The 23,249-nt window shown below is 50.2% G+C and overlaps 1 long non-coding RNA gene across 2 annotated transcripts; it reads right to left on the bottom strand.

Annotated features, from left to right (window-relative positions):
* Nucleotides 1-10,689: 10,689 nt before the first annotated feature.
* LOC104002928 (uncharacterized) lies at nucleotides 10,690-19,290 on the bottom strand. Of its 2 annotated transcripts, XR_001710969.4 has the most exons (7): nucleotides 19,109-19,290; nucleotides 17,065-17,135; nucleotides 15,706-16,003; nucleotides 12,558-12,637; nucleotides 11,698-11,863; nucleotides 11,491-11,553; nucleotides 10,690-11,362 (listed from the first exon to the last, which is right to left on the bottom strand). It is a non-coding gene; the product is annotated as an uncharacterized LOC104002928 (long non-coding RNA). The 2 variants fall into 2 exon arrangements; XR_008540486.2 differs by lacking the exon at nucleotides 15,706-16,003 and having other exon boundaries at nucleotides 10,691-11,362; nucleotides 19,109-19,282.
* Between the last annotated feature and the right edge of the window lie 3,959 nt (nucleotides 19,291-23,249).

Below are 23,249 nucleotides of genomic sequence, written 5' to 3'. Positions count from 1 at the left end.
CTCTTGTTATTTTATTTTTATTTTTTTTGAGACGGAGTTTCGTTCTGTCGCCCAGGCTGGAGTGCAGTGGCATGATCTCGGCTCACTGCAAGCTCTGCCTTCCAGGTTCATGCCATTCTCCTGCCTCAGCCTCCCGAGTAGCTGGGACTGCAGGCGCCCACCACCACGCCTGGCTAATTTTTTTGTATTTTTAGTAGAGACAGGGTTTCACCATGTTAGCCAGGATGGTGTCAATCTCCTGACCTCATGATCTGCCTGCCTCGGCCTCCCAAAGTGCTAGGATTACAGGCATGAGCCACCACACCTGGCCAACTCTTGTTATGTTTTAACAAAGGGACTGGCAGCATTTTGCCCCTACCCTAGAGATCTGTGGAACTTTGAACTTGAGAGAGATGATTTAGGGAATCTGGTGGAAGAAATTACTAAATGGCAAACCATTGAAGAGGAAGCAAAGCTTACAAGTTTGGAAAGTTTGCAGCCTGATGAAGCAATGGAAAATAAAAACCCATTTTCTGGGGGAAATTCAAGCCTCCTCCAGAAATTTGCATAAGTAAGAAGGAGCTGAATGTTAATCACCAAGACAATGGGGAAAATGTTTCCAGGGCATATCAGAGACTTTTGTGGCAGCCTCTCCCATCACAGGCCTGGAGGCTGAGGAGGAAAAAATGGTTTTGTTGGGCCCAGGATGTCTTGCTGTGTGCGGCCTAGGGACTTGGTGCCCTGTGTCTCAGCTGCTCCAGCTGTGCCTAAAAGGGACCAAGGTATAGCTGTGGCTTCAGAGGGTGCAAGCCCCAAGCTTTGGCAGCTTCCACATGGTGTTTTTCCTGCAGGTGCACAGAAGTCGAGGATTGATGTTTTGGAATCTCTGCCTAGATTTCAGAGGATGTATGGAAATGCCTGGATGTCCAGGCAAAAGTTTGCTGCAGGGGCAAAGCCCTCATGGAGAACCTCTGCTAGGGCAGTGCAGAAAGAAAATGTGGGGTTGGAGACCACACCCATAGTCAACACTGGGACACTGCCTAGTGGAGCTGTGAGAAGAGGGCCACCAACCTCCAGACCCCAGAATGGTAGATCCACTGACAGCTTGCGCCATGCACCTGGAAAAGCTGCAGGCACTCAATGCCAGCCCATGAAGGCAGCTGGAAGGGTAGCTGTACCCTGCAAAGCTACAGGGGTGGAGTGGCCCAAGGCCATGGGAGCCCATCCCTTGCATCAGCAAGTGCTGGATGTGAGACATGGAGTCAAAGGAGATAATTTTGTAACTTTAAGGTTTAATGATTGCCCTATTATATTTCAGACTTGGATGGGGCCTGTATCCCCTTTGTTTTGGCCAATTTCTCCCATTTGGAATGGGTGCATTTACCCAATGCCTGTATCTCCATTGTATCTAGGAAGCAACTAACTTGCTTTTGATTTTACAGGCTCATAGGCAGAAGGGACTTGCCTTGTCTCAGATGAGACTTTGGACTTGGACTTCTGGGTTAATGCTGAAATGAGTTAAGGCTTTGGGGGACTGTTGGAAAGGCATGATTGTGTTTTGAAATGTGAGGACATGATATTTGGGAGGGGGCAGGGGCAGAATGATATGGTTTGGCTGTATCCCCACCCAAATCTCATCTTGAAGTGTAGTTCTCATAATCCCCACGTGTTGTGGGAGGGACCCGGTAGGAAGTAACTGAATCATGGGGGCAGGTTTTTCCCCATGCTATTCTCATGATAGTGAACATATCTCATGAGATCTGGTGGTTTTATAAAGGTAAAGTTCCCCCGCATATGCTGACTTGCCTGCTGCCATGTAAGACGTGACTTGCACCTCCTTCACCTTCCTCTGTGATTGTGAGGCCTCCCCAGCCATGTGAAACTGTGAGTCCATTAAAACTCTTCTTCTTTATAAATTACCCAGTCTTGCATATGTCTTGATTAACAGTGAGAAAATGGACTAATACATTAGGTCATGAGGGTGGAGCTCTCATTAATGGGATTAGTGCCTTATGAAAGAGACCCCAGGTAGCTCTCAAGCTCTCTTTCTGCTATGTGAAGATGCAACAAGAAGTTAGCCATCTGCAACCTGGAAAAAGGCCTTCACCAGAACCTGACTGTGCTGGCGCCATGACCTCCAGAACAATGAGAAGTAAATGTCTATTATTTATAAGCCCACCCAGTCTGTGGTACTTTGTTGCAGCAGTTCAAACTAAGACAGCAACAAATATAATTTAAAAAAATATTTCAGGCAAAAGCCCTCAATGGATTCTAAGATTAATGGGTGCAGGCTGGGTGTGGTGGCTCATGCCTGTAATCCCAGCACTTTAGGAGGCCAAGGTGGGCAGATCACTTGAAGTCAGGAGTTTGAGACCAGCCTGGCCAACATGGTGAAACCTCATCTCTACTAAAAATACAAAAATTAGCTGGGCGTGGTGGCATGTGCCTGTAATCTCAGCTACTTTACTTGGGAGGCTGAGGCAGGAGAATCGCTTGGACCCCGGAGGTGGAGATTGTAGTGAGCCAAGATCATGCCACTGCACTTCAGCCTGGGCAACAGAGTGAGACTCTGTCTTAAAAAAAAATTAAATTAAACTAATGGGTACAGATTGGATAAGGAATGGGACTTGATATAGTTTGAGATCCTCCCCACAGAAAACAATGGGAAAAGAGTAACTTTACAGTGGATAGACCTTGTAGATGCCACCTTAATCAAGCAATCGAAGTTAACATCATCAGTAATGGGGCAAATTGAAATCATGCACCACCCGATAAGATGCAGTGAGAAGAACATGGCATCACTTCTGTGATATTCCTACCTCAAGTTCATAACTTGAATCTAATCATTAGGAAACATCAGACAAACCCAAACCAAGAGACACTCTACAAAATCATGACCTGTGATCCTCAAAATTTACAAGGTCATGAACAGCAAGGAAAGACTGAAGATAAATGCACTGTATGATACTGGATTGGGTCTTTTTGTGACAAAGGATATTTGGGACAAATGGCACAACATAAATAAATTGTAGTAAAGTGTTTATATTTTTATGGTTGCATTGTGGTTGTTTAGGTGAACATTATTGTAGGATTTACACATAAGAATATTCATGGGTGATGGAATATCGTGTCGGCAATTTACCATCAAATGCTTCAGGAAACAAAACTGCTTCGCACTATTCTTGGAACCTTTCTATAAACTTGAAATTATTTCCAAATAAAAAGAAAAAAATGGTAACAAAAAGCTTATAAAAATTATGTGTATGGGAAAGGTACGTGTGTGTATATATGCTAGCAGCCAAGGGGGAATGTTTTGGACATTGAGTGTTTCTACCTGCCTTAGCATTTGTTTCTCCTTCTTCCAGAAACAGCATCCAGATTTTATTTTGGGGAACTGCCCTTCCCCCACTCTTGGTCAATGCCTTGCTGGTGTAGGCACATGCCCAAGTCAACCAGCATATTTCATCCGCCAGCCATGGTCACTGGTTTAGAGACGGGCACATGACTTAAGTCCATCCAATACGGGCAAATCTTGAGTTTTGGTTTTTTTTTTGACAGACTCTGTGTCACCCAGGCTGGAATGCAGTGGTGCAGTCTCGGCTCACTGCAACTTCCATGTCCCGGGTTCAAGCAATTCTCCTGCCTTAGCCTCCCGAGTAGCTGGGATTACAGGCACCTGCCACCACCCCCGGCTAATTTTTGTATATTTAGTAGAGACAGGGTTTCGCCATGTTGGCCAGGCTGATTTCGAACTCCTGACGTAAGGTGATCTGCCCACCTTAGCCTCCCAAAGTGCTGGGATTACAGGCATGAGCCACCGTGCCTGGCAAATCTTGGGATTTTTTTTTTCCCTCTTGAAACTATTGTGAAAGAGTTTCTGTTTTTCTCCTGGGGTTGCTTAGCTTTTAGAAAATAAGCCTGAGGCAGCTGCGTGAGACCACCGCACAGAGCCAAGCTGTCCAAGAAGAAAAGCTATTTCACAGAAAAGCAAAAGAAGAGGTAGAGAAACTGAGTCTTCTTGATCTTATTTTAGCCGATAGATCCAATTGTACCTACCTTTTTGGTTAGATAAGCCAAATAGCTTTAATTTTCTGTTTAAGCCACTTTGAATTAGGCTGTTGGCACTTGCAACTGAAAAAATCATGACTAATATTAGGAAATTCCTAATTCAGCTGGGCTGGAGTTGAGAGTGGGAAAGGGGTGGGGAGAGCTGTGGCTGACAGTCAGACTTGGCAGGGCCTCTGGGCATCAGGATCCAGTGGGCGTTCTGCGGGCCTGAGAAGCACTTGAAGGTGCTTTTGAAGAAGTGGCAAGAGCGGGTGGCAGGGAGACAGTGACCAAGCAGAAGTCTTTGAGTGACTTTGGACAAAGCTTGGGCCCAGGCTTATTCCCAATCGGCGCCACCTAACAGTTTGCTACCCAGCCCGGAGCCTAGTGGCCACACCCTTGGCACATCCCTGACCAGAAACGCCTGCAGGCTTGGCCCTGGTCTTCCCTTCCAACCCTGTGGTTACTAGGCCCTGCATTTCTTCACCCTGCCTTGGTTGACAAAATACCCTGTCTCCAGATTATGCAATCAAGCATTGGGACAACCCTATGGGGGAGGTGAGGCTGGGATTATTCCCATTTCACAAGAGTAAAAATTAAGGCTCAGAGACGTAAAGCAACCTGTCCAAAGTCACACAGCTATGTGGCGGGCAGAACCAGGACCAGGAGATAGGGCTTTTCTCTCCAAGTCCACAGCTCTTTCCAGAACTCTCTTGAGTTTTAGAATTTCTGAGCTAGAGCTAGGAGATGGCACAGCTTCTCTGGTATGGGGGATGTGGTGGAAGACAGAATCCACCCCTTGGGTTTTGAAACCTCCCTTGAGTGAGCGGGGAGGGGTGGAGCCAGACTTTCAGAGGCTCATGAGGCCCTCAGGAGAGGGAAGTGGGCTGAAAAGGAAAGTAAACTAACAACTTTACTCGAGGAATGATAATTGATCTAATACATGCTACATGCTTACTTCCACCAGGCACTGTTCTAGCTACTTTGGGTTCTCACAATCTTATGAACAAGATCTATGATCCCCATTTTAGAGATGAGGAAACTCAGGCACGGAAAAGGGAAGTAACTTGTCCACAGTCACACCGCTGGGAAAAGGAGCGGCTGGGATTTGAACTGGAAGTCTGAGCCCGCAGGCCAAGCTCTCATTGCGCGACTGCACTGCTCCTTCTGTGCGCCAGGCACTGTGCTAGGAGCCAGGATGAACCTGACAGTTGTACCCCAGTCCTCCCAGAGAGGATCCTCAGGAGGGTGGGATGGGAGTGGGCAGCCAGGCAGAGCGGGGCGCTGGGAGAGACCCTGCAGCAGAGCGGGACGGCCAGGGACCCAAGGGAGTTTTTGAAGAGAAGTGTAGCCAGAAACGCCTACGGGAGAGCGGGGGGTGGGATGGTAGGTGGAGAGGGGCCTGTTCCAAGCAGAGCAGGGCAGGGTCTGCGCTGGGCAGGATGCCCGGGGCCTCGGGGCTCAGGAGGGGAGCGCTGGGGGACGGAGGTGGCTGGAAGGCCGGAAGGCAGTGAGAGCATCAGCCGCGATGCCCGGCCCGCACGTTAGCTAGTCCTGAGCGGCAGGGCCTGGGGGTGACTGGGGAGCTCGGGTCCTCCCCAGTGGGAGGGGACCACGGCGCAGGAGGCAGAGCGGGGAGGAAGGATGAGGCACCTGGTGGCAAGACTACTCTGGCTGCTGCCTTTCGGAGAAAGACTTGGACCCTAGGAGGGAGGGGCAGGGAGAGGAGCTGGGAGGCTGTGGCAGGAGTTTGCAGAGACTGCAAGGCAGGAGGAAGGAGACAGCGCTCGGGGAGAATCCACAGGTGGAGAGATATTAAGGGAGAACCCCATTTGATGGCCATTTTGCAGCGGAGAGTTAAAAGCCCACACTTAGCTGCCAGACCTCAGTTTGAAGCAGAAGTCGCCACTCATTTGCAATGCGACCAAGGGCAAGTGACTTAACCTCTCTGAACCTCGGTTTCCTCATCTGTAAAGCAGAGCTAATGACCCATGTATCTCATTGTGAAGACCGTTGTAAAGATTGAGACAATGTAAGCAGGCGTCTGGACCTGAGTCCTAAGTAAACCCGAGCATTCTGGACACTGTCCTTTAGGTCGTTTTGCAGACATCCAAGTCTGGGGGAAAGAGTCTTTGGGGCAAGGAGCATAAAAAGTTTCTGGGTCCTCTCCTAGCCTCTCCCCTCCAAGCTGGGTGGCTTTGGGGAGAAGCTCTCTGAGCTTCTGGGTTCTCGTCTATAAAATGGGGATATTAGCATTTTCCTCACTGGACTTTGAGCAGAACAGCTGGGACAGAGCTGTTGGACATGGAGCAGAGCATTGCTTTTGTTTGAGCAAGAGCTAGTGACCCACCAGAAGGCTGTGACAAGGGTCAGCTCAGCTAACACAGCAGGGCTGCGCTGGACAAGCAGGGCTCACAGGATCCTAGGGGCCTCCCTGGATTCCCTATGGGATTTCTTTATCTGCCATGGAATGCAGCCTCGGCAGCAACGGGAGTGTTCTCACACTCAACATCAGCAGCCCTTACTGGGCATTGAGCTCATACATCAACCACCCACTTTAAACAAGTTTTAAAACAACAGTGTATTTCTAAAATCATTTTTGAAATGCAACTGTGTAAAAGTAACATGAAGGATAATTGTTACATATCAGGGAGGGTGATGATACCTTCTGAAAATTTCCGCCAGTACGTCTGCGCCCTGTGTGACAGTAGGAGCCATAAGGAGTTTTCATATCCTGTCAGTTTCTTTTCTTATTCCTTATTCGTACCAAATTAGAAAAATCCTAAACCACAATTATAGGTCATTAGAAACGGCAGCAAATGTTTGGTGGCTCTGACAGATGGTTCTGGATTCAGACCAAACAAGAATTCAGAAATCACAGACCTCTTTCTTCCTAAAGACTGCTCTCCCCTCTCTCGGACATTAGGTCAACAGGTACAAAGCTTTCAAAAGTCAGAAGACTAAGTATTTCACCCAGGGAGAGGGGGGCGGCGGTGGTGGGGAGCAAGCAGAGTCATAATCCTTTCTTTGGTTGAATTTGACTCCGGAAAGAATTCTTTAAGTTCTGATGTAATGTTTGGATGTGGTTTTTAAATAGTCTTAATAATATGTCACCGATTCCTTTCTCCTGCTCAGAAACAAAATCACCAAGTGCTGAAAAAGAATCAAAATAAAAATGGAGCAGTCATACTGCTGTTTGGTTTTAAGAAATTCTGCTAACTTGCTCCTCAACAGTAAATATTGTAATTGGTGATGTCTGGACAATACAGATATTGAATGTATTGCCATTTGAGCAAGTCACTCAGGATCTCAGAAGTGGCCTTGAGTGGAGAAATGGGGGGGTTTTTGGTTTTGTTTTGTTTTTTTTGAGAAAGAGTCTCACTCTGTTGCCCAGGCTGGAGAGCAGTGGCATGATCTCAGCTCACTGCAGCCTCTGCCTCCCAGGCTCAAGTGATCCTCCCACCTCAGCTCCCCACCACCCCACCCCAGTAGCTGGAACCACAGGCATGCACCACCATGTCTGGATAATTTTGTTTGTACTTTTTGTGAGACAAGGTTTTGCCATGTTGCCCTGACTGGTCTTGAACTCCTGGACTCAAACAATTTACCCGCTTTGGCCTCCCAAATGCTGGAATTTCAGGCATGAGTCACCAGACCCAGCAGCACATCATTGATTTTTAGCCAGCTTCACATGGGGCCACAAGAATGTTTGAAAAAGATGAAATGAAACCATTTCCTTAAGTCATTGACTAGGCCACTGAAGATCAGTTCTAAGATCTTAAACAGCTTGCTCAGATGACAATATATGTAATAACTGACAGTTCAAACCTCACCTTAGAGGAATAAAATGTCATTATCTTTTTTAAAATTTTGGTATTACACAAACTATCACTGGGCAAAAACTTACATTTTTCAATGAGGAGTATAAGATAGCCGGATTTATTAAAATCAAACTATTTTCTCATAATATTTGCAATTGACACCACGTGATATCCAACACTGTCATTTGATAAAGGAAATTTGCCAAAAGTTGGTTTTTCATTCTCTGTGAGAGAAATGTGTATCATTAATAACACGGCTGTGTTACAATCTTCTCAGATAGTATTACTTCGTAGCTGTGTTTTACTAAGAGGAGTGCACTTTTAAATGCTGCCTCTGTCATTTTGTTTTTCTTCCTGCCTTTACTGGGGGAAAATCCATTAATTTTGTCCTGGAAAGCTTATTTTGCTCTTGTTCTGGAAAAAAAAGAAAAGTCTCTGATGGTTTACCAGAAAGGTCACTGTGCTGTGTTTGAAAATGATGTGAAAATCTTGATGGCTTTATGCCACTATTTGACAAAGTTTCATAACACACAACTCACTGGGGATTAAAATGGAATAGATCACCAGTCCAGTAAAGTTAATTTCAGATCTTCAACATCATACTCACTATTTACACTTTTTCAGCTACTTGTGTGAAATTGTCAGACGTGTCCCAGTTCTCAGAGATTTACATATTTTTGAACTAGATGCTTGTTCACTATGTATTTACTTTTCTTCTTTCTTCCTTTTTTTTTTTTTTAGCCCAGCCATATGCTTGGACACTACGTATTTACTTTTATAACACTATTCTCAGTTGTAGTATTTGGGTTACTATTTTTCTCACTCTTCTTAGGCTTTAATTAACCACTTTTGAATCACTGGCTTATTATTTGGGTTGAGGATATTACACATCACAAAAATAATAACCAAAAACCCATAAGTGACATGAAAATATGTCTCTGGAGATGATCTGCCCAAGCTGGATCAGCCAAATTCAAATTAGAGGATGCACAATGTTGGAGAATGTGACAGTTATTAAGAACAAAATGGGGCTGGGTGCAGTGGCTCACGCCTGGAATCTCAGTGCTCTGGGAAGCTGAGGCAGGAGGATTACTTGAGCCCAAGAGTTCAAGACCAGCCTGGGCAACAATGTGAGAGCTTATCTCTAAAAAAAATTTAAGGATTAGCTGTACATGGTGGCGTGTGCCTGTAGTCCCAGCTACTCAGGAGGTTGAGGCAGGAGGGTAATTTGAGCCCAGTTCAAGACTGCAGTGAGCTATGATCACACCACTGCACTCCAGCCTGAGGGACAGAGTGAGAACTTGTCTCTGAAATAAATAGATAGATAGATAGATAAATAAATGTACAAGATGGGATTGTTGCAAGAACCTTAATCAATTAATCAAATTTGCATTTCAGATTTATGAGTAGAGCAATTCCATCCTTTTTTTCCTTAGACGTTTCCTATGGACCACTTGTATACCTTTAGGGACCCCCCCAGTGGTCCATGAACCACACTTTAGGAAAATTCTGTAGCCATTAAGTCTGTCGTCTGAACCATGAAATGTAGTTGGGTGGGGGGAATTGTCCTGTTACCCTGGTCTCTGGCCACCTAGAGCTGGAAGAGTGCATCCTTGGCCGAGTGACATGTTAAGTGGGAGGGACCTTGATAGACACATAAGGGGCATCAAGAGAGACCCAGGACATGTAATGAGCAGAAACCTGGACAGCTCAGTCTGGAGGATATTCATGGGATGATGTAGGATCTGTCAGGACTCAGCTCATGATGGGCGGCTCTGGTCCCCTGATGTCCCTTGGTTAGGTGTTCTGTTTCTACCAGGGTCCTGTAGCATATAGGGTCTGTGGGTCTTAAGGGCCAAGTGGCAGGACCATTTGCACCACACCCGGAACTGTTGAACAGCTCTTTCTTGGTCTGTGTCTCATTCAAATTTGACAGCCTTTAATGTCACCTGTAAAACATATTCCCAAAGGTAGAATATGTTTTCTCCAGAGTCTGAGGAGGCCTACCAGATGAGCTTTCTTATCTGCTGGGCAAGAATTTCTCCTTTTCTTTGGAGGGGATGTCTAGTCATGCTTCTGACTACCAAACCACTAAAGATCTCACTGATGTTAGTAAGACACTAAATCTTTGTAGGGGTTTTTTCTTCCCATCCCCTGGAATGCATGCACTTACCAAGGCTCCTTGGCACTTTTCTGGTCCAATTAACATGATGTCACCTGAAGAGTAGACCAATGCAGCCAGGCGCCATGGCTCATGCCTGTAATCCCAGCACTTTGGGAGGCCGACTTGGGTGGATCACCTGAGGTCAGGAGTTCGAGATCAGCCTGGCCAACATGGTGAAACCCCATCTCTACTAAAAATACAAAAATTAGCTGGGTATGGTGGCACACACCTCTAATCCCAGCTACTCAGGAGGCTGAGACAGGAGAATCGCTTGAGCCTGGGAGGCGGAGTTTGCAGTGAGCTGAGATTGTGCCACCGCACTCCAGCCTGGGCAACAGAGTTAGACTGTGCCTCAAAAAACAAAACAAAACAAAAAACAAAAAAACTGTGGTGGCCCTGTCACCAGAAGTATGTAAGATCTAAGATCTAGTTTATAATTCCCTGTCTAGGTTTTTATAGCTCAAAACCAAGTACTGAACCGAGCTTGGCCTAAATTAATGGTTTTCAAACTTGGTTCCATGGTATCCTGGGGGTTTCTTATAATTCTCGGGGGGTTTCATGGAGATTCATATTCAGGGGATCATTTCTCATCACTGCTGTGACCATGGCAACTCCATTCTTGTCTGTTCACAGATTAGGACTCTGCAGAAGGTTTTGTTTGTGGAAAGGCTTTTACTGCTGAAAGCTAACAGTAGGACATTCTATGGAATACCTGACCAGTACTCCTTGAAACTTCAGTCATGAAAAACAAGGAGAGACTGAGAAACTCTCAAGAACCAGAGGAGACCAAGGAGACACAAACACCAAATGCAATGTGATATCCTGGATGGAATGCCGGAAAGGAAAAGGGACCTTAGGAGAAAAATTCATGAAATCCGAATAAAGTCTGGAGTTTAGTTCACAGCAAAGCACCAGTGTTGACATCTTCATTTTGGCAAATGTTCCATGATGATGTAGGAGGTTAACATTAAGGGAACTGGATAAGGGATATATGGGAACTTTCTGTACTTTCTTTTCAACTTTTCTATAAATCTAGAATTATTAAACCCAAATTGTAAAAGTTTATTTTTAAAAGATAGCATTCAAAAACCGTCAGACAAATGAGCTCCAAATACATCCAGAGATGAGAAGAAAGACGGTGACCTGATTCCGGAAGTTCAGATGTCCATGTTGGTGACCTGATTCAGGAAGTCTTTCAGGAGGATATCAAGCTTGGATCTTGGATAGAACTGGGATGCGAGGCACTGGTGATTGGGCAATATCCCTGCCTGTAGGATTCTTTGTGGAATGCTGGATATTCATATTCCGGTCTTTTCTTATCTCTGGTTGCCTCAGGGAAGTAAGAACCCATCTGGGAAAGAGAGGACAGGACTGAAGAGGGACTCAAGGGAGTTGAGCTTACTGGATTGGGGGTGAATGTTAAAGTTCCAGTTTGAACAGGTTTGGAGGGAGAGATGGATGGTGGGGAGGGCATCATACCTTCACCCTTGCTACATACTTCCTCTTCTTTCCAGCAGAGCCCGAGCTGGAGACCAGGAGAATCTAGAGGAAGGAGGTGACACAGGCCTGCTCCTAGTCTGATGGGAAAACCTACGTTATACCCTCAAAGAACCCCAATCTGGTATGGGAGACCCACTCCCTGACTTCAGAGAGCTCTCTGTCTGAACGAGTGGACGCAATGCCTACCTTTAAGGAGACCGTCTGTCTGATGGGAGGGACACAGCTTCTTCCTCCAATCCGAAGGGGAGATGGGACACATCACATGCACACTGGTGGTAGCTGGGCTGACCTTTAGACATTAGTATTCAGGGACAAGGATAGCCTGGGGAAGGCTTGAGGATGACCTGTGGTCCTTTGTGAAGAGAAGGCCAGTGTAAAGGGTGCTGGGATGGAGCTGATGCGCCCCCGGGGAGTGGGCCCTGCTCAGACCTAGATGTCCATATTGGTGACCAAGCTCTGATCTGTTGTCCCCACAGGGGTCTACCAGCTGAAAAGCAGTGAGGAGACAGGGAAGGACAGGAGACACACAGAGCCATATATGGAAGAAGATCTGAAATGGAGTGATAAAGATAGATATGAGGCTGGGCGCGGTGGCTCATGCCTGTAATCCCAGCACTTTGGGAGGGTGAAGCCGGTGGGTCACCTGAGGTCAGGAGTTCGAGACCAGCTTGACCAACATGGTGAAGGCCCGTCTCTCCTAAAAATACAAAAAATTAGTAGGGCATGGTGGCATGCGCCTGTAGTCCCAGCTACTCTGGAGGCTGAGACAGGTGAATTGCTTAAACCTGGGAGGCAGAGGTTGCAGTGAGCTGAGATCTAGCCACTTCACTCCAACCTGGGCGACAGAGCGAGACTCCGTCTAAAAAAAAAAAAAAAAAGGAAAAAGAATAGATATTGGTACATGATTAAAATGCAGGCAGAAGCGAAGAGAGATTCCTGCTCCCAGACCTCCCCTCACCCCCTACCCTATCCTCCACCCCTACCCTGGCCCCAGCTGGCACCCCATTTGCATCTCCCTGTGTCCATGCTCCCCAGTCAGGCGTTACCTCAGTATTTTCTTTCACTAGGGGTCAAAGGCAAACAGAGCCAATATCCACACGTGCCAGCTTGTGGGGGAGGAGGAACTCTGGAAAAGAAGGAGAGTGAGAGCAGGTACAGCCCCCATCTACCATGTGGTACACACCAGGCTGGGTCAGGAGGAGGGGGCAGGGAAGAGCCGTCCCGGGGGCCTGTGCAGAGTTGGGCACAACACAGCAGTCAGTAATAGTTGATGACTGACTGAATGAGTAGCATGCAATCAATATTAGAGAATGGGCCATAGCACAGTGGTTAAAGCCTGCGTTCAAATCTCAGCTCTGCAACTTCCTAGCTGTGTGACCTTGGGCAAATTACTTAACCTCTCTGAGCCTCAGTTTCCTCATTTGTAAAATGAGGATAAGAATATTGAAAGGAACCTACATCCTAGGATTGTTGTGGCCTTGCATCTAGCTCATGCCTACACGGAACTTACAACAGGGCCTGGCACACGGGAAACACCAAAAAGCCCTTAGCCTGTGTCGTGCAGGTACTACATGAGTGTGATTTTCCTGTCTGTGACATGCATTTGTGCTCACTGGGGATATGGTGTGTGCAGGGGGTGCTTCTGGGCTGGTGACAGTGAGGGTGGCAGGTGATATTGGAGAGTGGGAGGAGCACTAGCTTTGTGGCCAGGCCAGGCAGACATGGGATCTAGTCACAGCTTTACCACTTCCCAGCCAGGGGGGGAGCCCCAGCAAGGGGCTTCCCCTCACAACAGAATGAGCATAAGCCCTTCCTGGGGCATTGTCAATGAGGAGGTGCAAAGTGCTTCTTCAAACACTACCGAGAGCTGTAATTTTTTTTTTTTTTTAGATGGAGTTTTGCTCTTGTTGCCCAGATTGGAGTGCAGTGGTACGATCTCAGCTCACTGCAACCTCTGCCTCCTGGTTTCAAGCGATTCTTCTGCCGCAGCCTCCTGGGTAGCTGGGATTACAGGTATCTGCCATCACGCCCAGCTAATTTTTTTGTATTTTTAGTAGAGACGGGGTTTCATCATGTTGGTCAGGCTGGTCTTGAACTCCTGACCTCAGGTGATACACCCACCTCGACCTCCCAAAGTGCAGGGATTACAGGCGTGAGCCACCACGCCTGGCCAAGAGCTGTAATTCTTTCCAACGTTCTGTGTGGTCTGTTGTATGTGGCTGTGTGTGTCTAGAAGCCATGTAGATTTGGAAATAGGGGACGTGTGGATCAATGAGAGAAGCCTGATCTGGCTGTCAGGACACCTGGGTTCTTTCTGAGCTTGAGAAAGGGGATCTTGCACAACGCCTCGGCCCTTCTGACTCTACAGCTATAAAATAGAGATATTAAGGCTGACGTCCCAGAGCTGTTGTGAGGATTAAAGGAGATGTCGTGAGTGTTGTGGTCAGCTCACAATAGTTCTCCAGCAAAAGGGAGGGAGGCAGCTCTGTTCTGATCTTTCCAACTACTGGTGGTGCCTGTGGTCAGTTTCCAGCCACGTCATCCTGTGATCCTTTCCATGCATGCACACAGATGGAAGCCTGTTTATGCAAATAGCCACTTCTTTAGATGAAGGGGGAGGGCATCCCTTGGACCATCCCGGGTCCCTTGGACCAGCTGGGAGTAACAGATAAGCCAGGCTGCCTGGGTTTGAATTCCAGCTCAGCCACTTGCTAGCTTTGTGACTTCAGGCAACTGACTTGACTTCTCTGTGCCTCTCTTTCCTCCTTTGAAATTGGAGACAATTGGAGCACCCATCTCAGAGGGCTTTTGGAGGAGTACAAAGGTGTAAAGTGCTTACGGCAGAGCCTGGCACAATCATTTGTTGTTATTCTGAAGTTGGGCCAGGTCTGGAGGGTGTGCTCCGCTGCCCAGTTCCCATGCCTTTCCTGGCCAGCAGATATCTCATCCCCTGGAACAGTCCCTCCTGAGCTCTGACCAGTCTCCCTCAGGCGGAAGTTCCTAGAAGGGTGCAACCTGGGGCAACAGCCAGGGCAAGCTGCTAAAATGATCACACTTCAGAGGAGGCCTCCGGATGTCAGTGGGACAGATTTTGTTGGAAAGCGAATGTTCATAATGTTCAGGAAAGACAAGTGAAGGGCACCCTTTTGCAGGTCCCCAGCTGGGTAGGAAAGAACTAGCCTTTCTCAGCTCTATTCTCTCTCCTCACTCAGACTCCCTCCCACCCAAAACTCAGAAAGAGCCTTAGGGGATAGTCAGAGTGGTCTTTGGCAAGGTCAGAGGTCTGATACTCTGAAGTTCAAATCTCACTGCCCTGCCAGTGACCTCAAGAGGAGGAGAACCAGGAGTAGAAAAATGTAAAGAGGGTGGCTAAAGGGGGTGGGGTGGGGGCTGGGGGAGGTATGATTGGAATGAGAGAAGAAATGGTGGGCTGTCAGAAAGAGGGAAACAGAAATTGTGGGGATCTGCTGTACCCAAAATAGGCAGAGGGCCACATGTGCGTGTAGATGTGTGTGTAAGTGTGCATCGGTGAATGTGTGAATGAATGAACGTGTGTGAGAGCACAGGTGGGTTTGAGTGGGTATGAGTGCCTGAGTCTATCTGACCGTGCAGAGACAGGATCATAGACTCACCCATGGGTAGAGACTTTTTCTGTTCATCCCCCTTATTTTCCAGTTGAGGAAACTGAGGCTCATTGGTGGGGAGTGAAATGCCCAGACATGCTGGGAGGGGGTGGAGAGGAGCTTTTCCTAGCTTGGTCTTCCCTTCAGTGTCCCCTCCCCCGACCCCCCAGCTATTTCTTGAGATCAGAGGGAGGGGGCAGGCCAGGGCTGCTGGGGAGAGGAGGGAGAGAAGGAGGGGGGTGGCAGGCAGCCTTGCAGGGCACAGGGGCTCTGCGGGAAGGGTCCAGACACGTGGCCTCCCCCTTTTCTGCGGACGTGGACTCCCCACCCAGCAGAGACGTGTCATCCCTGGAGCGGGCAGCAGAGCCTCTCCAGCTTTTCTGCCAGATCCAGCCTCGAATGCGGGGAGGGCCCTTCAGAAGGACACTTGGGCAGGTTCCCAGTCTGACAAAGCTGAGCCCTAAAAGGGAGTGGGTGAACCTGGGCCCACCCAAGTTCAGGCCCTCCCCTCCCCGCCTCTCCTCAGTGTCCCCACCTGGGAAATGGGAGAAAGTCAGGGAATTCTATCTACCTTGGGAAGGTAGAATCTGGGTGAGGGGCGTGCAAGTCTTCGAAGCCTCCTTCCGATGGCAATCGGGGAGCAAGACCTCATCCCAGGCCTGCCTGTGGCTTCCTCCCCCACTTCAGAGCCCCCTGCCTGGGAGGGGCACCCTCTCCCTGAGTGTGGGGGAGGAGGAGTAAGAGGGTCCACGTCAGGAGAGGGAAGCCGCAGTCAGAACAGACATTCCCGATGACTCACAGCCCCGGAACGCCTTGAGAGCCGCAGGGACAGCCCCCTGTTCAACTGGGGCAGCTGGAGACCCAGGACCCTGGGGGGCAGGGAGGCAAAGCGAGGGGGAGGCAGGGGTCAGAGGCAGAGCCTGGAGACAGGATTGAAGCGAAGGTCCCTGAGAGCAGCTGAGAGACGGAAGACAGTGTACCGCCCACCTCGTCCTAGCCACATACGGTGGTCCTCACACAGCAGAAGGAGGAAGACTAGATCTTACAAAGGACCCCCTCCTAGACCACCATGGAACTCTGCTTCTTGTGAATGCTTGAAAAGAGGAGGAATGTCCTGCCCCTGTCCCTTTCTGGGTCTGATCCTAGCACCCTCCTGCCCTGAGGAGGCAGGGGGATGGCTACAATGACCTGAGAGCCCCCACCTGATTCTCACCCACTCCAACCCACTTCATTGTCATGCTTCTCCCATGACCTCTGTCCCCTCCACCTTCTGGGCCTCAGGTTTGAGGAGGTTTGAGGAGGGCAAACTGAGGCCCAGCCTGGTCATGGGGGGCGCTGGAGGAACACAGCTGCTCTCCCCAGGCCAGTCTGACCCAGCAGAGCTCTGGGCTCAGGGCCTCTGTGTTCTGCTCTTCCTCCCTCCAGCGAAGATGCAGCTAAGCCTCCAGTCTACGTGGCAGGCAAGGGGGGAGCTTGCGAGAGAGGGGAGCTGGGAATGAGGTCAGCGGGTTGGATGGGCCAGGCCATGGCTGCGAAGGCATCTGGGCTGCAGCAGTCTGGAAGGTAGGGGCCTCTGGGTCAGGCCACTCCCAGCCCAAACCCGCCATCCACCCGCCCACCATGGCCTCCTTCCCGTCTCCTGCTCCTCCCCTCCCTGCAGCCCACATTCCGCCCGCCCAGGCCAGATGGTTCCCATCAAGGCTTTTCCATGTGGCAGTTCCTCCCTGCCCACCAGGTTCCCTTCCCCCTCTGGCCACATGGCTCAGCTGAGAGTTGGGGAGCCGCTCTCCTGGGCTGTCCTCCCAGGACCAACTGGGATTATGTGGGATCCCCGTGTCATGCTGTCGCCGCCATCCTCAGTGACCTCCCTGGCCCTGCGAGCTCCCCAGCCCTAACTGCCTGGGCTCTTGAAGTGTCACAGGGTTCTTACCTCTGATCCCTCAATCCTAGCTGTGTGACCTCTGGCAGCTACTTTCCTTCTCTGGGCCTCAGTTTTCTAATCTGTACAAGGAGCGAAGAAAGGAATAAACTCGAAATTTCCTTCTAGCAGAACGTCTCTTATTCTGTGATATTTCCACCTAGAGACTCTAAAGCTCCGAGATCCAGCAGAGGTCAAACCGCAACTCTGGAGGGGTTATCTGGTCTACCTCTTTACCTGCTCCCGGCCCCATTTGTTTGTTCATCTCCATATCCATGAATTCCTCCCAACTCACCTATACTTTCCTCGAATCTTCCCCTCCCTTTAAGGGCCCTGGCCTTCTAACTTGAGTCCTTCTGCTGTCACCAAGGTTTAAGTCCTCTGGGTGAGTTCTCGGCAAAAGGATCACAACCATTCTCTCAAAGGCAGTCACCAACTCTCTATGGCCACCACTGAGTATAACTCCTTCCCCCAGAATCCCAGGCCTCCAGAAGTTGGCCCCAGCCTACTTTTCCAGCCTTATCTTCCTCTGCCCATGGCCTTATCTCTCTTTCTGTCTGTCTGTCTCTCACTCAATCTATGTCAAGCTTCCCAGGCTGGGCGGTGCCTTTCCTCCCACTTAAACCCTGCATTTGAACCCTGTCACCCACCCTCCCAAGCCTGGCTGGAAAGCTGCCTCCTCAGTGAAGCCTTCCTTATCTCTCATTGGCACTCTCATCATCCTTTGTGTCCAGAGGCTTCCATTTACTGAGCAAGACATAGACCAGCAAGATGGTCTCACTACTACCCCAGTTCACAGACTGGGGAAATGAAGTTCCGAGATGGAGCATTTACTCAAAATCACACAGCCAGTGCTGCCTCAAGGGAGGGGCATTTTTGTGTGTGTTTTATTCCTCTTCCTGGCTCCCCACTCTTCCAGAATAGGAGCTATTGTCCCCAGAGCTCTCCCCAGCACACGGCTGGCCCCAGAAGGCCTGAAGTAACCACTCAGTGAAAAGGATCAACTACAGGGCCGGCAACAGGCACCAAACTCAGCATATTGTCCCCCAAGCAGGGTCCTTGCCCAGCCAGAAGCCCGGGATCATCCCTGTTCCTCACCACCCCCACCCCACATCCAATCCAACCCCAGCACCTGTAAATTTTGCTTCCCAAAGGGCTCTCAAGCCCATCCTCTTCTCTCTGTCTCCATTCCCACCTACCAGATCCAAGCCCCTCACCTGGGCAAGTATAGCAGCCTCTCAGCTGCTCCTCCACCTTTGACCACAGCCCTCCTCCCGCAGGTACCTACTCCGTGGAGTGCCCATGGCTTTCTTTTACAAATGCAGACCTGATTGTGACCCTCCCCTGCGTCAGGCCCTCTGCTGGGGCCCATAGCTGAAAGGAGGCAAACTACACCTGTGATGGGGCTTCTCTGGCCTGCCCAGTCTTTGCCTGTGGTGCTCCAGCCACACTGGCCTTCCCTGAATTCCTTGGGCATCCAGCACTCGCCATGCCCCCTCCTGCCTTTGCATATGTGGTCCCATCACTATCCACCCTGCCTCCTATCCTTTTCCCATCAGCATACCCAGGGAAGCCTTCCTAGGGCTCCAGGACTAGAGCAGACCCTCTGCCATGTCTGCCCATTCAAAGCTCTGCATTCTTCTTCTTAGTAACCTTAATGGTTGCACCTCCACGTTTATTCATGTGATTTCATTGCTGTCCGTGTCTTTACCAGACACAAACTCCATCAGGCAGACACAGGGTCTGTGCTGCTCACCATTGAATGCCCAGTACCCAGCAAAGTGCCTGGCACGTGACTATTGTTGCATGAATTTATCAGCAAATGAATGTAGCTCCTTAGCAAAATGGGGTGGGGGTGGCTTTTGGGAAGAAGGCAAGGTCATGTTATCCATACAGGATCCTTTCTGTGTCCAAGCCAGACTGTCCAAAGGGGCCCCTGCCAGGACCCCTGCCCAACACCCCGCCCTGAAACTCCAGAATCTCAAGTTTGCCAGGAGGAAGAACTCGTGGCTGGGGCAGAAGCAGAAGACAGAAGACATCGGTGGCCAAAACTTACCTGGGGTGGGGGTTGTGGGGGGTGGGTATCAAGGAAGGAGATCAAGATCTGGAAGGTACCTCTGCCCAACAGAGGCTTCTCCTCAGCACCCCCCTTCTTTTATTTAAATTCAGGATTCAAAGGAACCCTGGCGTTTATCTCCCAAACACAACACGGCAACCAGACATCTGGCTGTGATGCAAGCCCTGCACCACCCGCCCCCCTGGCCACGCCCCCTATGGCTGCTGCCCTTTCTTCCCTGGAGCAGCTCACGAAGGCTGCACGCCCGCCTACAGCATGAGGAGACCCGGCAGAGCGCCATACCCCAGGATGGGCACCAGAGAACCGGGGACTGGGGAAGAGGAGATACCGGAAGAGAATAAGAGAGGAAAAGAGGGAGGGGGAAAAAAGTATGTGGGTGGAGAGGTGGGACAACGGGTCAGAGACCGAGGAAAGAAAAGGAAAGGAAAAAAAAACTAAGAAAAGGAAGAAAAACGCATGAAGAGAAAAATTTGAAGGGAGAGAGGTTGGGGGTGGGGGAGAGAAAAGGTAAATGAATAGAAAAAAGAAAGGAAGAAAGGAATGGAGAAAAGCAAATGGGATAAAATAGGCACAGAATTGAACCAACCCAGAAAGGTGTAAATATTCAATCAATTCATGGGGCCAACTTTCTCTTTTTTTTCTTTTTTCTTTCTTTCTTTCTTTTTTTTTTTTTTTTTTTGAGAGAGAGTTTCGCTTTTTTGCCCAGGGTGGAGTGCAATGGTGTGATCTCGGTTCACTGCAACCCCCGCCTCCTGGGTTCAAGTGATTCTCCTGCCTCAGCCTCCCAAGTAGCTGGTACTACAGGCCCATGCCACCATGCCGGGCTAATTTTTGTATTTTTAGTAGAGATGGAGTTTCACCATGTTGGCTAGGCTAGGGTCTCAAACTCTCGACCTCAGGTGATCCGACTGCCTCAGCCTCCCAAAATGTTGGGATTACAGGTGTGAGCCACCGCGCCCTGCCAAGCCAACTTTTAAGAAGAACTACACTGCCTCCAGACATCAGGAGCAGGGAGGGATATGACAGAAAAGCTGCCAGCTACCCAGCTGGGAGCTCACTCCAGCAGGAAAGATGGGGCTGACCCCTCACTTCTGACTACCAGAGAGCAGCAGTGAGAACTGGGGTCCCCTAACTCAACAACATCCCCCGTCCAGTGCATTATTCTCAGCTGGGGCCTGGCTGGGACCTGGCGGGGTGGCTGGAGAGGGCCTGGGAGCTGGGGCCATGACAGACCTCGTGTCACCTGGGGCCATACCCCCAGCCCTTCTCTCTCCAGCTCCCAAGTTCTCCTCCTAGGACTGGGGTGGGGGTGGTGGAGGCAGCGGGCAGAGAATGGGGTGGGATCCGTCCAGGACTAGAAAACAAGGTTCATCTTCAAGAGCCTGGAATGAGGGCTTGTTCTAGGGGAGAATGAGGGGAGGCTGGGCCTGGCTGTGGACATTTGAGGGCTCGGGTCACCTGGAAAGAAAAGGAAAGGGGGAAGGAGAGCGAAAGAGGCAAATGAGATCCAGAAAAGGAGCTCTGGAGACAGAGGGGGATGGAGAAAGCAGCGAAGAAACTTGGAAGACAGAGGAGGGATGCAGGGGCCTGAAAGGAACGCAGGATCCGGGCTGGGAAGAAAGAGAAAGAGCAGGGGACAGATGCCTCTCTAGACTCCTGCCACAGCCAGACTCCTCCTCCCAGTCGCTGCCCTCTGACCTTGCTTCCTGGCCTCCCACACACTCCTTAGCCCACTCCAGTCCGGCTTCCTTGTCCATCTCTCCACCACAGCAGCTCACGCTGCGGGGATCAGTCACCACCATTCTGCTAAGTCCAGGGAACATTTTACTCCTTACCATACTAGTTCTCTCTGCAGCATATAACTCTCCTTCCTTCTAGTACCATCTCTTTCCTCTGCACTCATGACCCCCCAATCCCTCTCACCCAGCCCTCCTTCTCTGGCCACTCTTGCCCTATCTCCTCCTCCTCCACCCAGCCCTTACACCCTGAGGGTCCCCGAGGCTCAGTGCCAGCCCCTCCACACTCCCTCCCTCCATGCTTTCTCTGAGACAACACCATCCACAACCCCAGCTTCAGTTACCATCATCCTGGGACCCACATTTGTCTCTCCTCTGAACTCCTGACCCAGGTGCCCAAGGGTTTCCTCCGTATTTCTAATTGGATGTCTCACAGGCTTCAAGCACTCAGCATGGACAAAACCTACTTCATCATCTTCCCCCTAACCCTGGAAAGGAAGGAAGGAGGGAGGAAGGGAGAGAGGGAAATCCTAGGAGGCTGGAGGACTTGGGTTTGGGCTAAGGCATAGAAGAGCAGAGCTGTACCTGGAAGCTGAGGAACCTAGCAAAGGGCTCCGACTGTGCAATGCTAAAGCGAGGGAAGAAGAAGGGCCTGCACACACCCGGGGTCTATCCCCAGACTCTGCTCCAGGCTCCCTCAACAGGAACTGTGCAGGGCTCCATGATAGAGACTCATGGAGAGCTTCATCCTGGGGTCTTCACTGCACCCCCACTCTTAGACCCCGCCCTTCTCTCTCCTCAGACCCTCTCCTAGGAACCCCCTCTTTATCATCAGTCTAGGGCTAGAGGTGGGAGCAGAGAAGCGTTCTGGAGAATTGGAGTTGGGGGAAGAGCAACAGAACCTCAACTGGGGGCTGCAGCAGCTGGAAAGGGTGACCCCGATGTGCAGGGCAGGGGTGCATGCCCCCCACCAGGTGCACAACACCTGGGCTACCTCTTCCAGGTGTGTTCTCCTCCTTTGTCCCATACCATGGAGTCCAGATGGGGCGCCTGAGGAGCTCTGAGGGTGGGGGCCTTTTCCCTCCTTCTTTGGTGTTGGAGGGGGGCACTTGGGGAAATTTGGAGAAGGAGAGAACTCAAGCTCAGCACTTTCCTCTTTCTGTTTTTCTTCTTAAGGAATTTTTTTTCCCTAACTGCTGATGACTTTACCATTTCTTGGGGGTGTGGGGAGGAGATTTTGGCTTTTGCTCCCCCCCACTTTAAGTGCCGGACAAAGTCTTACATTCCACAAGAAGCCAGAGCTTCAGAGTTTCCTAAAGATGAGGTGGCGTCTCCTCCTCTCACAGGCACAAGCTCCCTCCTCCTCCCACCCCCCATCCCCCCAGTCTGCAGCCCTCAATCCTGGCCAGGAAGGCCCAGCCAGGCTGGGAGGAGACCCCAAGCACATTCTTCCTCTCACTGTCATACTGCAGAAATTAAAGACACATCTTCAGCCTGGGCACCCGCCAAGCGTTTTAAGTCGAAGAGTGGCAGGGGAGGCCTTGAGCCTCAGCTCCATGCCACGTGTAAAGGATGCTTGGAAACTGTCTGCCTCGGCCCCTGGGAGGAAGGCCTGGAACTGGACATTGGGGTGGTGGCTGTCACACGCCAGGCACACAAAACCCCAAAGCCAGGGATCCCCAAATATCCTTCAGAACCCCAGGCCCATGATGTAGCAACCCCCAATTCACACCTTGGAGGTTTCAACTCTTCTTTAAGATGGGCGTGGGAAAGCCTGGATGGGAAACATATGGGGAGGGGCGGGGAGCTGCAGGCAGGAGCCCTTCTCACTACGAAAACCCAAGAAGCAAGGAAGTGGACAGGTCACTAACCCTCATACTACCAAGCCCTGCGGCACCCTGCCCTAGACCACCACTCTAAATGTCTGTTCCCTCCAAAAACAGGACCCCTGTCCCCTATTAGGGAGGGGGGGTCTCTTGGAACTGACCCACAGTAGAGGGCAGGACTTTGGTGGGTTCAAGAACTGCCATCTCAGCACCTCAGCCCCCTAGTCCTGCCCTGCAGTTGCTGGCACTAGGCGGGGGCAGACCCTGGGCCACAAGTTGCTGCCACATGGTCGGGATAATTGATGAAGGTCCATCCCTCCATTGCTGTCTCCAGCCCTGCCTCTCTGGAAACTCTATATTTTCCCTTTAATTATAGCCCCTGCAGTCTCCCTCTGCTGCCCCACCCGCACCGCTCATCCTGGCTGCCCACGGCCAGCCGGCCAGCCGACGTGGCTCCCTCCCCTTCTGTTCCTTTTTTTTCCCCTTTGCCTTCGTTGCACAAAACCAGCTGGGGGAGGGCGTGGAGAGGGGCGGGGGGAGGCAATGGAATCTTGGATG

This window comes from Pan troglodytes, chromosome 19 (assembly GCF_028858775.2).
Source record: "Pan troglodytes isolate AG18354 chromosome 19, NHGRI_mPanTro3-v2.0_pri, whole genome shotgun sequence".
NCBI lineage: Eukaryota > Metazoa > Chordata > Mammalia > Primates > Hominidae > Pan > Pan troglodytes.
The sequence above is the reverse complement of the archived record's forward strand: the minus strand, read 5'-3'. Positions and strand labels throughout refer to the sequence as shown.